This window comes from Danio rerio, chromosome 7 (assembly GCF_052040795.2).
Source record: "Danio rerio strain M-AB ecotype USA chromosome 7, GRCz13ab, whole genome shotgun sequence".
NCBI classification, from domain to species: domain Eukaryota; kingdom Metazoa; phylum Chordata; class Actinopteri; order Cypriniformes; family Danionidae; genus Danio; species Danio rerio.
In genome coordinates, this window is record NC_141027.1 from 7801402 (window position 1) to 7819504 (window position 18103).

Below are 18103 nucleotides of genomic sequence, written 5' to 3' on the forward strand. Positions count from 1 at the left end.
TTTTTAGTATACCTGTTCAAGTTCACTGTAACTAAACAGTACTAGCCTATATATATAATATAGTACTAATATATATATATATATATATATATATATATATATATATATATATATATATATATATATATATATATATATATATATATAGTTGAAGTCAGAATTATTAGCTCCCTATTAAATTTTTTTTATTTTTTAAATATTTCCCAAATAATCTTTAACAGAGCAAGGAAATTTTCACAGTATGTTTGATAATATTTTTTCTTCTGGAGAAAGTCTTATTTGTTTTATTTTGGCTAGAATAAAAGCAGTTTTGAATTTTTTCAAACATCATTTTTGGGAAAAAATTATCAGCCCCTTTAAGCTAATTTTTTTTTCTGATAGTCTACAGAACAAACCATTATTATACAATAACTTGCCTAATTACCCTAACCTGCATAGTTAACCTAATTAACCTAGTTAAGCCTTTAAATCTTACTTTAAGCTGTATAGAAGTGTCTTGAAAAATATCTAGTCAAATTATATTTAGTTTTTAAAACTATTATGTTTAGAAATATGCAGAAACAATCTTCCCTCCATTAAACAGAAATTGGGAAAAAAATAAACAAACAGGGGCGTTAATAATTCAGGGGAGCTAATAATTCTGACTTCAACTGGTTATATATATATATATATATATATATATATATATATATATATATATATATATATATATATATATATATATATATATATATATATATATTTTTTTTTTTAAGGGTATTTTTAATTTATAACTTTTACAAACGTATAAAGCATATTATTGGCATGACATATAACACACAGTGCCTCTCCAATCCAGTTCAATGAATCTGAGTCTTTCATAATACACACACTTATTAATGATTTACTGTCTCTCTCCTTCTCTCCCTCTCCTCGTGATGAAGAGTTGGCAAACAGCATAGAACTTGATTAAAAACCTAAAAGTATCCGAAATCACACAAGCTACACCTCTTCTCCTCTGCGGTCTCTCTCTTCTTCAGGGCCTTTCTCTCTCTCTCACTCCCCCTCTCTTTCCTTTTTCTGTCTGTCTCTCTGACATGATGAATCCAGCCTGATCTCACGAGAGAACGTAAGTGTTTTACGTTTTGCCAGTTTAGTGGCTGATTCGTACGAATTCATACAAGTTCAGTCGTATGAAATTGTACGATTTTAAAAAGGAGGCGTGGCTCCTAACCCCACCCCTAAACCCAGCCATCATTTGGTGATGAGCAAATCATACTAAATTGTACGAATTAGATCGTACGAATTCATACAAATTAGCCACTAAATCAAAAAATTATGAACTGCCGTGAGATTGTGTTGGATGAATCATGTCCACGCTGCACTGCCATTAGCCTCCGCTGCCTAGTTAATGCTAGCTTACTCATCTAACGTTACCATAACGTCTTCTTCTATACCCTCATTCTCCTGATCATGGGTCTGTTTAAAGAAGGTGTGTATGTAACATGCCTCAATAAAGATGCCTCCTCTCCTATTTCTCTATTAAATGTTCTTCACACGGAGCCATGTGGTCGGAGAATACTGGTGAAGTAGGGCTAGTTGCGGCAAATGAGGATGACAAACAGAGTTCGGAAGATTGAGGATAACATTGTAGATCCAAATCAATTCTATTAAGATGTTGCTAACATTTAACACCAGGTGGAAAAATACCTTTTTATATAATATAATCACTATTTAGATGCTGTTACACATCTGAAATAGGCTAAACATTATTAAATAGTAAGGATGTAACGGTATCAGAATATCACGGTACGGTATTACCTCGGTATGAATGGGACGGTACGGTATTTATTGAATAATTTACAGGAAAACAAAACTAATGAAAAGACTCGAAAAAAGTGCGAAAAGTGTTTATTTACCTTAGCACTGAACATATCAATGACATACAAATTAGCCATCTATCTGTAAGTTTTGAAACAGGAACTTAAATTTTTAAATTTTAATAACAAAAAACTTTAAAACCATATAAAAAAAATAAAGTTTCAATTTAGTATTGTTGAAAACTCATCACATTCAACATTTAATCACTCACTCACTTAGATAGAGATGGGGTTTTTAAGGAAAATGATCATATAACTATAATCTGGTAAAAGCTGGGATCTCTGGGCATTTACAATGTCCCCTGCAACAGAAAAAACCCTCTCATTTGGGACTGAGGTTTCTGGGACAGAGAGATATGATTTAGCCAAGGTTGACAGCAGTGGGTAACGTTGTGCATTGTCTTTCCCCCACTTGAGAGGACAAGTCATGAGTGAGATAGAGGTCTCTTTGCGGTACAAGTCAATGTCTGCATCAATCTAACAAGTGTGCTGTGTTCTGCAGTCCCCATGACGTAGTCGTTGGTCGTATTCCCGACTTATATATCACCACAGTCTGGCAGTGCCTGCATACTGTTTTTTTCTTTGTCTGTCACCTTTTCTCCTTTCTCGTATCTTTTTAGAAAGAAACCGAAATGCTTCCACACATCTGATTTAAAACCCGCTTTAGGTTCGATCATTTCGATCATCCCCGCTACTAGCAGCACACTCCATTTCCGCATTACTGGATCTGTAGTGACAACAGACCGCAAAGGATGATGGCCACGCCTGGGCTGATGGTAATTGTAGTTCTCGCTACCTCCCGTTTGCTTCATTCGCCTGAGCAAACTTTTTTCAGAAATATAGTTTTATTGAGTCATTCGCCTACGCTAATATTGAAAAAAATTACAATTGCGGTCTGACGGTATTTGCAATATTGTTATATCCCTATTAAATAGCCTACCCACAAGGCACTTGTGATTTTATATCACATTTGCATTATTTTTAAAAATGTTTCCTTCCTGTTAAAACTAAATATATTTCCAATCTGACATGCATTAAAGAGACAAAAAGTAGCACGAGTTCAGCAGATGGTGGACTCGAACCAGGTTGAAGATCGAGTCAAAAGATGATACTGTGCACTGTACGAGGTACGCCACTCACGCTGTAATCTGCTGTGCTCTTTACTCATGTTGTCTCTGTCAATCAGGCATTGATTGGCGTAACCTGTGAACAGCTTATTCCAACTAGTTGCTCTTTTTGCAATTAGCCTAAAAAAACAAAAAAAAAAAAAACACTCCGAAATTTCCTTTTTTTTTTTTTTTCCTCCCAGGATCCCCAAGTACACACGGGCCCCTGGACCTGTGCCCATAAGGCCTATTGGTTAATCCAGCGCTGCTCGCATTCAACACCTCAGTTGGCAGGGGCATGAACAAAATGTTCCTAAATGAAAGTGAAAGTGTCAAACTGCAGTTAAGTCCCAAATTTACAAATGAAACAGTCGAAATTACAAGAAACTCCAGAGGAAATGTGGATAGCGTGGTGACGAAATGACATTAATCAATCTATGAGCTGTAATAAGAATAACAGGTTCATGAACGAACATTCAAAAAGCAACTCATGTAAACACCTTAGTCTTATTATTCTCTAAATTAAAGCAAATAGTTTGATTACTGATGTCCATGTAAATGTAGTCAGTCGTTGACCGAGTGAAAGACAAAAGCCAATCATATGCAGTCCGAGCTGGAAAAAGATTAGATCTGTCCCTCTGTCAGAACTAAGAAGTTTTTCAGGACATCACCGCAGTAGAAGCAGCGCAACTGATAATGCCACTCACTTTAAGCAGGACTAAACTGCAGTGGAATTGCAAAAGAGTACAGGAAAACTGAAGTGGGCCGAGCCATGCAGAACCGTACTGTGTATAACAACAAACAAACTCCATAGTTAAAAGCACATTTCAGATGCTTTCCCAGAAGCAGCAGACCTCCCAAAATTCCTCATCAAGAGGTCAAAAATAACACTCGCACATCCTGGAACTCAGACCTCTCTTGCATTAGTCAATGTGTTCATAACCTCACTAAATGATACAGATATAACTAATATGAACTAAACGCTAACACTAACAAGATACCAAAAGATAACTAATCCACAACCACAAGAATAAAGCACGAAAAACTCAGATAAAACAGCAATGTAGGGATTTCTTAATGTACTTTGACTTGTATTTCATTGCGGACAATAAAACAGCAGATTATTTTAATGTGTTGCTCCTGATTTTTATTTAATTTTTTTAAATAAACACCCATTTCAATTTTGGTTACAACACATTTTTTAAAAGATAAGTTGTAGCAGTAAAGCATTTAGCACTTTGTATTGTTGCCATTCCTTTTTACAACACTCAAAAAACTTAGACCTGTAAAACAGTTATTGAATGCTAAAGCTCCTGTGATTTTGTTTACCTATATTATTAATTTTTCAGACATAACTTACAAAACGTGCAATGAGTATGTGAAGGTGACTTTGTCATCACAGTCAATCTCATCAGAGCTTTTCATATGTTTTCATTTGGCTCTCATGCTATATAAATAATGCAATCAACACAATTAACTATAGCAACCAAACTAAAAAGCTAGTGTTAAAATAAGAAGTTTAAGAGCCCAACTACAGCAGATGCTGACCTTTGTCATGGTGAGTTCGAATGAACAACAGTTTCATTAAAGGGTCACGAAACACCAAAACACATTTTTTGAGCTGTTGACAGTCGTATATGTGTCCCACACTGCTAAAAACACTATTAGGACACCTATATTTCACTAAAAAGTGTAAATTGGTTGTTTTTGCGTTATTTCAAGCAAATTCGTACTTCCTGTTTGAAACGAATTTTTGAAGCTGCGTCAAGGTCATGACATAATAGCGTTGTATTCCAGCGTGCAGACTGGGCGTCTGTGCCAGAGTGTGACTTATTACGTCTTACAGTGTGCTGCATTACAGTTTTTCTTGTTTGCTTTGACCTGGTTAAAGAAACTAAGTTCCACTTCATTTTTATTATCACTATCCCAGCAGAGCAGAAGACCGGTCTTGCAAATGTGTAAACTCTTTCTCATTGGGTTGACACATTTTCCCCACCATTTTTCCAAACAGTTAACACAGATGTCATTCAAGCAGTCCAAACTTCATTGTTTTAGTTTTGGTAACCAAACTGAAACCATCCATTCCTAACCATTAGAAACCACCTAGATCAGTATGAATTCAATGAAGCACCGGTTTGACACTACTTCACACAAATCTTCACTTAGCAATCAGTCTGCAAACATTAAAATGGTAGAAGGTCTGTGTTGTTCTGTGCCAGCATGGATGGAGGAGGTCAATAGTGGCTATGTCCTATACTCCCTATATATTTGACTGTATATTGGTTTACATGTGTTTTCTCTAATATTTACAATATTTTATTAGTTTTTTTTCTTTTTTCTGCTTCTTTCTGCTACTTTTTTCTTTTTTAAATTTTCTTTTTATTTTTTTATTTTTTACGGTATTTTAGTTTTCAGCCACAGTTTGAAAAATGTCATGAATTCAATATAAGTTTAATCAAAGCATTTCTTATTCTTGATCCAATTCTTTGCAAAAAGGCCAATTTGACAGCCCAAATAGAATTCACACTGAGTTCTGTATTTTGTTTTTTGTTGACCATTGTCTAATGAATAATTGAAAGAGCTCATATACTTGTTTGCAAGTTGTGTTGTTTGAAGGTAAAACTAGCTTTTGTTGCATATTTTTAATGTTTTGACACGGTATGTGCATTTTGCAAGCATAATGTTTCATTTTGACCATGAGTGCCGCTGTTTAGGCCTGTGTGTTAACTGTTCTGAAAATGTGGAGTTTCAGTTGACGGCTGCATCAAAGCAAACAAGAAAAACTGTAATGCATGAGTAAGGCTTGGTTCAAACCAATCAGCGCGCTCTATTGTGCAACTTCATTAATATTCATTAGTGTCACAGTGTTTACACCACAGAGACGCCACGTTGTGTTGGCAAAACAAGCGTGAAGTGTTGCTTTTATAGTTTGCTGCTGTAGCCAGTAAGGAAGAGGAATGTTTATTTTTTTGATAATATTCGGGAATGAACTTCCCAAAACTAAAAAAAACTATTCATTTATGTATTATATGCCTACCGGGCGTTGGAACCTTATTTCGACACTTGTTTAAGTGGGACCGCAATTAGTGTTGCACGCTTTGCTCTCGGAGAGCGCGGGAGAGTTGCGTCAGCCTCAGTCGGAGTCCAGCCGCTGACGGGGAAAGACGTGTAAAAGTTTCTCCTGCAATTGTGTTTGCATTGGTATGTTAATATAGTCTGTTCAATTGAAGTTCATATAATGTTGCATAAAATATGTTTAGGATTGTTTTTATTCAGTAAGTTTATAATATTGAGATAAACCTGAGATTTATGCGAGTTTAATATTGTACACAGTGTGTGTGAAAGGAGAGGAAAGCGTGGAGAGTTTCTTATTGAGTGTCCCACATGTGTTTCAGGTATGTTTCATGTAAAACTGTTATGTGTGAATCTTTTTATGATGTTTTAGCATTTTGCTTGTTCTCAAAAAATGTATAATTGACTATCTGAATCTAAATTCTGCTTGTATGTAATTGTGTGTTGCGTGGTGAATAAGCCTAATTGTTTGAGAACATTAATTGCTGTTTTTTTGGGAATATAAATTTGATTTTGCACTTCGAGTACAATTGTAAAGAGCAACACCACTTATTTTCACTTTATTTTTATTTCATTTAAACAAATACATATTTTTCATGAGTATTATTGTACAGTGTTATACAGTCAGCCTCAGTCGGAGTCCAGCCGCTGACGGGGAAAGACGTGTAAAAGTTTCTCCTGCAATTGTGTTTGCATTGTGTGTGTGAAAGGAGAGGAAAGCGTGGAGAGTTTCTTATTGAGTGTCCCACATGTGTTTCAGGGACCAATAAATACATGACGCAAAGCTGTCCTGCTGTTTCCGGTGTGATTATTGGTTATGTACAGATTGGGATCTGCTACATAAAACTGGTGCCGTGACCTTTCAGGATCCAACCGATCAGCCGCAGCCGATCACCGGGGGATTGGCCCGTGCGAGACTATTTTCGTGACTTCCACGGATTCAGCAAAGCAGCTACGTCATCTGCTGAGTGTCAACACAGCATTGTATCCTGCCTTTCATTGCTAAATAACAAACTCGTTTTCAATTGAATTTAGACATTTGAACTTTTTCATTTCATTTGAACATTTGCATAATAGGAGTGCATCACTAGGACACTGGGCCAATTGATTGTGTTTTTTATTGAGAATATACAGTACTGTTTACAAGATGTTTAACATGTCTACACCAGTCTTAGGGAGGGGTAGAGGATTTATGAGTACTGATGGTGTGGTGAGACGTAAAGAAAATGATCAAACTCCTAATGCTAATCTGCAATATTCGTGTGAGGGTGAAAATATTAATCCTGGTGCTGTTTTTACACCTCCTCCTGTCACTGATGACTCCCGAGTACAAATAACAGAGCTTCTTGAAGAGCTTGGTAGCCAAATTGGTGATAGCATTCTAGACAGACTCTTAGCTGACCGTAATCCTCATGTGGTGCATAAGGCTGACCCCTCAGCAGTTAAAAGTGAGCTTGCGAGTACTACACTCGACTTATCCAAGCTTAATTTAGTTGTACGCTCTGATAAGAGGGCACCTCCCATTTTCCGTGGTGATGGTACAGATAAAATTGCTGTTCAGGAATGGATTGAGTTAATGGAGATATACTTAGAGAAATGTGACTGCCCGAAAGCAGAACACTCCAGCGAAATTCAGAACTACCTGTTGGGTAGAGCAAAAAACATAGTCAAAGTAGGACTAAAAAGTAGTAGCTCACCTGATAAAGTAGTTACCGCTGAAGTTATTTATGAAATACTGTTACGTTATTTCAGTGACAGCCCAGAGTCTTGTCTCCCACTTGCAGACTTCTATTCCACACTGCCGTTTGTCAGAGAAAGCCCTGTCGATTACTGGGTCCGTCTCAATAATGCAGCTGAAATCGCAGATAAGCACCTGCTGAAACAGGGTAGTCAAATGAATAACATTTCACAGGAAGTTGCAATGATGTTTATCCGTAACTGTCCTGATACTGGACTTTCTAATGTGTTCAAATACAAGCCTGCTACAAAATGGTCATTCGCAGAGGTGCAAGAAGCGATTGATGAGCATCAAAGAGAGCTGAGAACAAAGAAGCAGCACTCTTACCCTCAATCTGACCATTCATTTAAAGTATCCAATATTACTGTCAGCAACACAGAAACACCCATTGTGGAAAACACTGCAGTAAATGCAGCAGCGTGCATTTCCAATAATCAGAATGTCAAACCTGAGATCACCACAGCATCCCCACACGTTGCTTCGACTGACACTGGTACATTGGAACGAGTACTGAGCATGCTGGAGAGAGTGCTTGAACGCACTAATGTACAGACTACTCCTGATAGATCTCAGTCGCCCTCTTGGTCCCGACCATCTAGATGTCGTGTCTGTGGTGAGAGAACTCATTCTACACGGTCACACTGCATGTCAGAGAAAAGATGCCTTAATTGTCTTGACGTTGGCCATCAGCGCAGGTCCTGTCCTAGGAGGAGTGCTGAGAGCGGAGGCCACTCCCAGATTCAGGGAAACTGATACACCCGCACTGTGGAGGGGATAGTGCGGGTGAAGAAATTCAGACCCTCCAAGATGATGCATCTAGCATATATGAGGCAACTTGCAAGTCAATGAAGAGTGATGATGTGATTTTGTTTCAAAATGTAACCAAGTTAGCACATGCAGACAGCCTTTTCTACACTGATGTTCTAGTCAATGATGCTGTTCCTGTACGAGCGTTGATAGACAGTGGCTCTATGGCTTGTACCATTAGTGAACTCGCTGAATCTCGTCTACTTGATGCTGGGGTGTCTCTAGACCCATGTGAGATGCAGGCTAATGTTATGCTAGTCGGATGTGGTGGAGTTCAGGTCGCACCAAAGTGTATGTACCAGCTGACGATCAGAGTGTATGAGTATGTTGTCAGTGTGCCAACAATGGTTGTTAAAGGACAGCGGGATGAGTTGATATTGGGCACCAACGTTCTTAAATTTATCCTGAGTCAGCTTAAGCAGAACCCCACTTATTGGCGTGTTATGAATAGGCCTGAATCAACACAAGATGCTGAAATCGAGCAATTCCTCAATATCCTTTCTGGCCTCAACAGATGGAGGGGTGCTGAGATGCCTGATGTCATTGGAACTGCAAAACTGGCCCAGGCTGTTACACTGTTACCCAAACAGGAGCATCTGGTTTGGGCTAGACTGCCCCCTACAGCTCCTATTTCAGAAGGCAGCGCTGTGTTGATTGAACCTACCAAGTCACCTACGCATAAGAAAGACATCATTGTAGGACGTGTGGTGGTTTCTATGACTGCTGACCGGTGGGTCCCAATTCGTATGTTGAACCCATATGACAAACCCATCACTCTGAGACGAAACTCTAAAGTGGCCAACGTTTCACCCTGTGTTGCATTGGAGGATTTAGACACTGATATCAAATGTCCCCCCGAAACTGTCAAAATTCAGAGCCAGACTGTGCATGATAAAACACTCAAACCAGATTTGAATGATGCCTTGCTGGAGATGGGATTAAGCGATTTGGATGTTGACTCTTGTGAAGTATCAACCCAGTGTAAAAATAATCTGCTGTGTTTAATTCAGAAATACGAACATGTGTTTTCAAAGCACAAGCTAGACTGCGGGACAGCAAAAGACTTTGTACACCGTATCCATCTTTCTGACAGCCGACCTTTCCGGTTGCCATACCGGCGTGTGCCACCAGGGCATTACCAGAAACTACGACAGGCTTTATCTGAAATGGAAGAGAGAGATATCATTCGCAAGTCCAACAGCGAGTGGGCCTCTCCTCTAGTACTTGTGTGGAAGAAAAGTGGTGACCTCAGAATTTGTGTTGATTACCGTTGGCTGAATTCACGCACTACAAAAGACGCTCACCCTCTTCCTCATCAAGCCGATTGCCTTGCTGCTTTGGGAGGAAATATATTGTTTAGTGCTATGGACCTCACGTCCGGGTTCTATAACATCCCAATGTGTGAGGAAGACAAAAAATTCACAGCTTTTACCACTCCTCTAGGCCTGTATGAATTCAATCGTCTTCCGCAGGGACTGTGCAACAGCCCAGCTAGTTTCATGCGGCTAATGATGAGTGTGTTTGGCGATCAAAATTTTCTTACCCTCTTATGCTACCTGGATGATCTTCTGGTAATGGCTCCCTGTGAAGAAAAGGCACTGGAGAGATTGGAGATGGTCTTTGAGAGGCTGAGTGCTCACGGTTTAAAGCTGGCACCCAAGAAATGTTACTTTCTTAAACGGAGTGTTCGATTTCTTGGCCATGTTGTGGATGAGCACGGTGTTGCAACCGATCCTGACAAAATTGCTGCTATTACCGCAATTGCAGAAAAAGACCTCATGATGGATGATGGAGTTTCACCTTCCCCAAGAAAAATTAAATCATTTCTGGGCATGATTATGTACTACCAACGCTTCATTCCCAATTGCTCCAGCATCGCTAAACCCCTCTTCACATTGACTGCAGCAACTAAAGGAAAAAAAGGTCACTCGAGGGGTAGTGCTGTCTTTAGAAAGCTTAGCCCATCAGATTGGACTAGAGAATGTGCCCTGTCATTTGAACAACTTAAGTCTGATCTTTTGAACTCTGTAGTACTGGCGCACCCTGACTTCTCCCGGCCATTTATTCTCTCAACAGATGCCTCATTAGATGGTATAGGGGCAGTGTTGTCTCAAATCCCTGTGGGAGAGTCGAAGGCGCGGCCAATCGCATTTGCAAGTAAGGCACTATCACGAGCCCAGACCAACTACCCTGCCCACCGCCTCGAGTTTTTGGCACTAAAATGGTCTGTTTGTGACAAATTTAGCCACTGGCTCAAGGGACACCCTTTCACAGTCTGGACAGACAATAATCCCTTGACTTATATTTTGACGAAACCAAAACTCGATGCGTGTGAGCAGAGGTGGGTGGCTAAACTAGCCCCGTACACATTTGACATCCAGTACATACCTGGTCCCAAAAACGTAGTTGCCGATGCACTTAGCCGTCAGCCATTCGTCCAAGTGAGTGACAGACTCGTGACTGAACCTTATCACCATCTCTTGAGGCAGTCTGAAATGATACAAGAAGAAAAAGTACAAGATTCGTTTAGACTCAGTGCAAACAGTCAGTGTTTTGGACATCCAACTGAGCAATGTTCCTTGTCTTCTGATCAAGTTTCAGCTGTCTTTGAATCTCATACCAACTGGGACAAAGGAGCAGAAGGTAGAGCACTTTCCTGGCTCGCTCAAGAAGTGAATCTGATTTTGCCTGCAGGTCAGAACCCCTTACCTGTATACTCTCTGGATGAACTTCGAGAGAAACAAACGAGTGACGATGTGCTCTCAAGAGTTCTTTTCTATGTGTGCCGAGGAAAAAGACCATCTCGGAGAGAAAGAGCAAAGGAGCCTTACAAGGCGCTCAAACTGCTGAAACAATGGGACAGATTAAAGTTGTTAGATGGCATACTTTACCGTATCCGCAAGGATCCTGTGACTAAGGTTGCTCGTTGCCAATTTTTGGTTCCTACTTCTCTGGTCAGTGAGGTTCTGCGTGGCATCCACGATGAAGCCGGTCACCAAGGCCAAGGCAGAACATTGTCTTTGGCTAGACAGAGATTTTCATGGGTTGGCCAAGAGAATGACATTAGAGAATATGTGAGACATTGTCAACGCTGTGTGGTTAGCAAAACCCCTGAACCAGAAGGAAGGGCCCCTTTAGAAAGTATTCGGACAGTCAGGCCACTAGAACTAGTCTGTATAGACTTTTGGTCTGCCGAAAACTCTTCTGGCAAGAGTGTAGACGTTCTAGTGGTAACAGACCACTTTACTAAAATGGCCAATGCATTCCTGTGCAAGAATCAATCTGCATCTCAAGTTGCTCGGCAATTATGGGACAAGTTCTTTTGTGTCTATGGATTTCCACAAAGAATCCATTCAGACCAAGGAGCAAATTTTGAGAGCAGATTGATTAAGGAACTCTTGCAGATTGCTGGTGTACAGAAGTCGCGAACGACAGCATACCATCCGATGGGCAACGGCCAAGTAGAACGGTTTAATCGAACTTTGGGTAACATGATTAGAGCGCTACCCCCGAGAACCAAACAGGACTGGCCACGTATGCTGCAAACTTTGACATTCACCTACAACTGTACCGCACATGAGTCAACTGGTTTTGCACCATTTTACCTCATGTTTGGTCGCATTCCGAGGTTACCCGTCGATTTAATGTTCCAAAGTGTGGAGCGGGATAATACCTTTGCAGATTATGATCAGTATGTGAGGAAATTGATGGATAATCTCAAAGAAGCCATGTTGGTTGCTCAGGTGAACAACTCTGCGAGTCAGCTACGGCAGACCGAGCACTACAACAAAAAAGTCAAAGGCAGAGACATCGAGGAAGGTGATTATGTGCTACTCGCCAACAAAGGAGAACGTGGTCGACGCAAGCTAGCCGACAGGTGGGATTCAACACTGCACGTTGTGTTATCTGTGGACCCGAGATGTCATACTTACCGGATTAAGAATACTCGAACTAATCAGGAGAAAGTTGTTCACAGGAACTTGATTTTACAAAGCAACTTCCTACCCATTGAAGAGCCTAACTCTGAGCAATCTCACACTGATCACGAAACTGATGAGTCTGAAAGTGATGCTACTTTTGTTGAATCAGAGGATACTGATGATGGAAATGATGGACCAGCTCATTCCCCAGTTTGCCCATTGAATTCTTCATCTGATGAAAGAATCAGAGACTCAAATTCTCATACAGGACTAGAGAATATTCTCGACAAGTCAGTCCTTGTTGGAAATGAGGATCAGGAAACTGTTCTGAGTTCTGAGTCTGATCTTTCAGATACAGAAGTAGTGGAGGAAAGTGATCATGATTTGCCTGTGAGAGTTGTTCAGCCTTCGAGTACAGCTCACCCAGTGAGGACTAGGGCTGGCAGATTGGTAAAACCAATAAATAGACTTATCCAAATTATGTCGCAGAAAACCCTGTTGCGCAGCCCTTCTCTTAATCTTCTCTGGACAAAAGCCTCTTAAGTCACATTCATGAACTTCCTGTGAAATCTTTCGTTATTATGGATTAAATGGTGATCATTTGGGGTATCTATGAGGTAGTGTTTATGGCACTTCTTTTTTTGCGAGTAGACACTTGAGAGTCTGGCCAACTTTCTTCTGTCGCTCTCCCAGTAGTTGGGTAACTTTTGTTGCGTGAGGATACAGTGTTTTTATTGAGAGTGATCACATTATCTATTATCTGATAGTAGACTAGTTTTGTGAAGTTCAGGGGGGTGAATGTAGCCAGTAAGGAAGAGGAATGTTTATTTTTTTGATAATATTCGGGAATGAACTTCCCAAAACTAAAAAAAACTATTCATTTATGTATTATATGCCTACCGGGCGTTGGAACCTTATTTCGACACTTGTTTAAGTGGGACCGCAATTAGTGTTGCACGCTTTGCTCTCGGAGAGCGCGGGAGAGTTGCGTCAGCCTCAGTCGGAGTCCAGCCGCTGACGGGGAAAGACGTGTAAAAGTTTCTCCTGCAATTGTGTTTGCATTGGTATGTTAATATAGTCTGTTCAATTGAAGTTCATATAATGTTGCATAAAATATGTTTAGGATTGTTTTTATTCAGTAAGTTTATAATATTGAGATAAACCTGAGATTTATGCGAGTTTAATATTGTACACAGTGTGTGTGAAAGGAGAGGAAAGCGTGGAGAGTTTCTTATTGAGTGTCCCACATGTGTTTCAGGTATGTTTCATGTAAAACTGTTATGTGTGAATCTTTTTATGATGTTTTAGCATTTTGCTTGTTCTCAAAAAATGTATAATTGACTATCTGAATCTAAATTCTGCTTGTATGTAATTGTGTGTTGCGTGGTGAATAAGCCTAATTGTTTGAGAACATTAATTGCTGTTTTTTTGGGAATATAAATTTGATTTTGCACTTCGAGTACAATTGTAAAGAGCAACACCACTTATTTTCACTTTATTTTTATTTCATTTAAACAAATACATATTTTTCATGAGTATTATTGTACAGTGTTATACAGTCAGCCTCAGTCGGAGTCCAGCCGCTGACGGGGAAAGACGTGTAAAAGTTTCTCCTGCAATTGTGTTTGCATTGTGTGTGTGAAAGGAGAGGAAAGCGTGGAGAGTTTCTTATTGAGTGTCCCACATGTGTTTCAGGGACCAATAAATACATGACGCAAAGCTGTCCTGCTGTTTCCGGTGTGATTATTGGTTATGTACAGATTGGGATCTGCTACACTGCCATTAAGTTTCGTTTTCATTTTCTCTCTGTGAGAGCTCAGCTGGATCACGTGTGGATTAACAGTGTACGTGACGCTCGACAACAATAACTTACGTGTCTAAGGAGGTTTATTGTTTACCTGAGAGCTGTTCTCATCTGCAAACGCTGAAATCCGGATTCGCTTGTAGTCTTCTCTTAATAAAGACGCGGCTCTAGTTGCTGGTGATTGTCCTGTCTACAGATTTGGTAAGTGAGCGACCAGCGCTCTTTGTTTATTCAGTTTGTTCGTATCGAATTAAGTTAACTATTGCACTGAGTGCAGAAATGTTAGCACTGCATTTTGTGACCGGAATAACACACGCGGCTTTCTGACGCTACCTGCCGTGTGGATCTAAGTTTCCGGGAAATGCGGAGGTTTTTTTTCTCTCATTCGCCATGCGGTATCAAACATTGCATGAAAAATACACGCTTAGAGCAGATCCACGAATCAAATATCTCGTTTGTCGCGAGGGGCATAAATGAATTCCCTGAATGAAAGAGCCAAACTGCAGTTAAAGTCCAACATTTAATAATTTGGCAAATAATTCGACTACAGATGTCCATGTAGGTTAAACACCATCCCTTTCTCCTGTGTATTTTGACTGAAACTCGCCCGTGCCCAAATAGACACTCCCACACCATCCCTCTTTTCTTCCTCCGACACTCCCCCCTAAACAGAGCTGGACACGCCCACTTTTCTGACTTTTTCCAAAGTAGAGGTGTGAAAACACCCTGCTGAAACGAGGGGGTTTCTTGGCCCTTTAAATGTGTTTGATGAAAAATACACACCATGGAATGTATTTGTATCAGAAATATTCTGTAAATTGAATTTCCGAATGTAAAATGTTAAAAACAGTAGATTATTGGCAACCACAGCTATTTTTTTTTTGTTAAATCAAGAAGAAACAACAACAGAGAAATATTGTAAAAGCTTTGTGTGTCACTATTGTGCAGGATAGTAGCTCCTGTGTTGAAGTCCAAGACGAAATGAGAGTATCTGATGTTGTGCTGCATCTTCCTTTATCTAAATGTAACTGTGTATTTACTAATGCCGTGAAAATCTTTCATTCCACACATGAACACAATGATGCATTTAATGAATAGGAATAAATGAATAGGGAAGAGCAAGACATTTTTGTTTTTGTGTATTTCAATTAAATGAGTTGAGTTACTTCAAAACATTTAGTTGAGGCGTCTGATATTAACTATTGTGTTTGAAATGTGGCGAGGCAGTGGTGCTGTAGGTAGTGCTGTCGCCCCAGCAAGAAGGTCGCTGGTTCGAACCTCGGCTCAGTTGGCGTTTCTGTGTGGAGTTTGCATGTTCTCCCTTCCTTCACGTGGGTTTCCTCCGGGTGCTCCGGTTTCCCCCACAGTCCAAAGACATGCGGTACAGGTGAACTGGGTAGGCTAAATTGTCTGTAGTGTATGAGAGTGTGTGTGTGTATGTTTCCCAGCGATGGGTTGCGGCTGGAAGGGCAACCGCTATGTAAAAACTTGCTAGATAAGTTGGCGGTTCATTCCACTGTGGCGACCTCAGATAAATAAAGGGACTAAGCCGACAAGAAAATGAATGAATGAATGTTTGAAATGTTTTGAGTTACTTGTTCTTAAAACACAGACAAATATACTAAATATTGAGTTCATTCAACTTTAAAGTGGTTCTTTGTGCACATTTTTTGAGTAATGTTAACTTAAAGCCATGACAATGGGTATGCAACATTTTAAGTCACCTTAACATGAACGTAAAATTTTTGAGGCAATGAGATACATCGATTTTTTTGAGTTCTGCTTACTTATTTGGGTTTACAGTGAATAAAATACTCAATAACTCAACATAAACATAGGAGTCTAAGAAACATGCTGATTTTCAATGGAAACTTCAGATGGCACTGTTTTTGCATCCGAACTCTTCACATATTATTGTAGTAAATATTAATGTAATAGAGAGATCTGTGAGTGGTAGACTCATGTAAGGTCAGCACTGTACATAAAAACATGTATTGTTACAAATAAAAGTGTTTTTCTTAGTCAAGCGCATCACCAAATGTGAGTCAATGAAGTGAAATGTGTAAACAGCAACTGCGCAATCTTTCCACTGAACCGGTAGGTACGCTTACTGACAAAAAAGGGATGCCTTCCACATGTTTACACTTGCACGCTCAGCTTGAGAGATTTTCAGATTTCTAGTGCGGGGTGAGACGGATGACGTATCAGGTTTCGGAGTATGTGAGGACAAATAAAACGTCAGATGAAAACGATAATCCGAGGCCGCCTACACACACACGTTTCTACCATGGGAAATTGCTTCACATGGTCTTCCCCACATCAGTTAACAGTTGACCCAAAGTTTACTGTAATGATAAACCCCTGCACACTATAGTTCTACAGAACCACTATAAAGAAGCCACGAGGCGAGACTACAAGAACTGTCAGGCACTAAAACAATAAACTTTCTTATCTGAGAAGAAGATCAGGAAAACCAGCTGTTCTATTTCACCTATCCTGAGCTCCCCTTCCTAACCTTTACTTTACCTTCTCCACCAGAGCAGATCACTCACATTCACACAGAATGTCCAGGTTTTTAATATGGTGTATCTTGTAGCTCTATATTGATGTTTGGCTCTATATTGATGTTTTGTTTATGATTTATTTAACATTTTTCCATTTTACAAACATATCAAACAGCTCTTACAGAAATAATAATATTAAATATATATATATAGCTACAAAAAACAATAATAATAAAATAGAAATTAAAAAGTAAATAAATACATAATTAAATACATTAAAATAATTAAAAAAAAAAGATGATAATAATAAAATAAAACCAAATTATACAAATAATGCAAGGCAGATGTCTACATTTATACAATAATCTCAATGTTACATTTCGAGTAATGAAAGATTACAAGCTGATGTATTATTATTGTCAAGGGCTGGGGGGATCAGTCTACATCCAGCTGGAGAGTTTTAACATAAAAAGAAAGGGCATCCCAAATTTTGACAAATGTTCTGTTAGGTCTTTGAAGGGAGTATCTAATCTTTTCTAGCTTTACAAAGCTTGGCATCAGTTTAAATGCCTCTGTGTGGTACAGTTGTCTCAAATTTTGCTGTAATATTTCACAGTTTCACTTATATGCTGATCTGGTTTTTGGCTTTGATAAGATCTTTGCCAGATGCTCCACTCCAGAGCAAATGGTACACATCTCAAACTCACTACCCCGCAGGGGTCTTTGTGAAGCTTTTATTGTTTTGAATTAATGGTTTGTTCTGAGTTGAGCATTTAAGGGAAAGCTCCAAAAGAGGTCATTGGGATCTTGTATCCAGGATATCTGGTTTCAGTGGATGAGCCTCTGAGCTTTTGCAACAGAGACTGAGGGTGCTTTCACACTAGCACTTTTGGTCCGCACCCGGGTTCGTTTGACGTCACCCTAGTAGCAAAGAATTCTGGCCCAGATTTGGCATAAAGCTGGCACAGCAGGCATTCATCCGGCACTGGCATACAGCATGTGGGCCAAACATGGCGCGGGTTTGGCAGAGGTGGCACCGCCTTTAAGGCGGCACACAAGATTTGGGCCAGATGAAAAACGTAGTATTTGGCCCAGATTTTAAATTTGAAAGTGGGCCATGTGAGTTTGACCAGTTTTGACCCACATTTAAAATACACTAAAATCATTTTTGAGTAAAGAAAAAAAATTCTACCAATCAGGTCACTTTGAGAAAAAGCGTGCCCATAGTGTGCCTAAAGCGCATCACTCCATGGGTTTATCAATTTCATTGCAATCGTGACACACCAAACTATC

The 18103-nt window shown here is 39.6% G+C and overlaps 1 long non-coding RNA gene across 1 annotated transcript; it reads right to left on the bottom strand.

Moving 5' to 3' along the window:
* Positions 1-3160: 3160 nt before the first annotated feature.
* Positions 3161-14915, bottom strand: LOC147835897 (uncharacterized). Its single transcript, XR_015495395.1, has 3 exons — positions 14280-14915; positions 5750-5900; positions 3161-4815 (listed from the first exon to the last, which is right to left on the bottom strand). It is a non-coding gene; the product is annotated as an uncharacterized LOC147835897 (long non-coding RNA).
* Positions 14916-18103: the final 3188 nt, after the last annotated feature.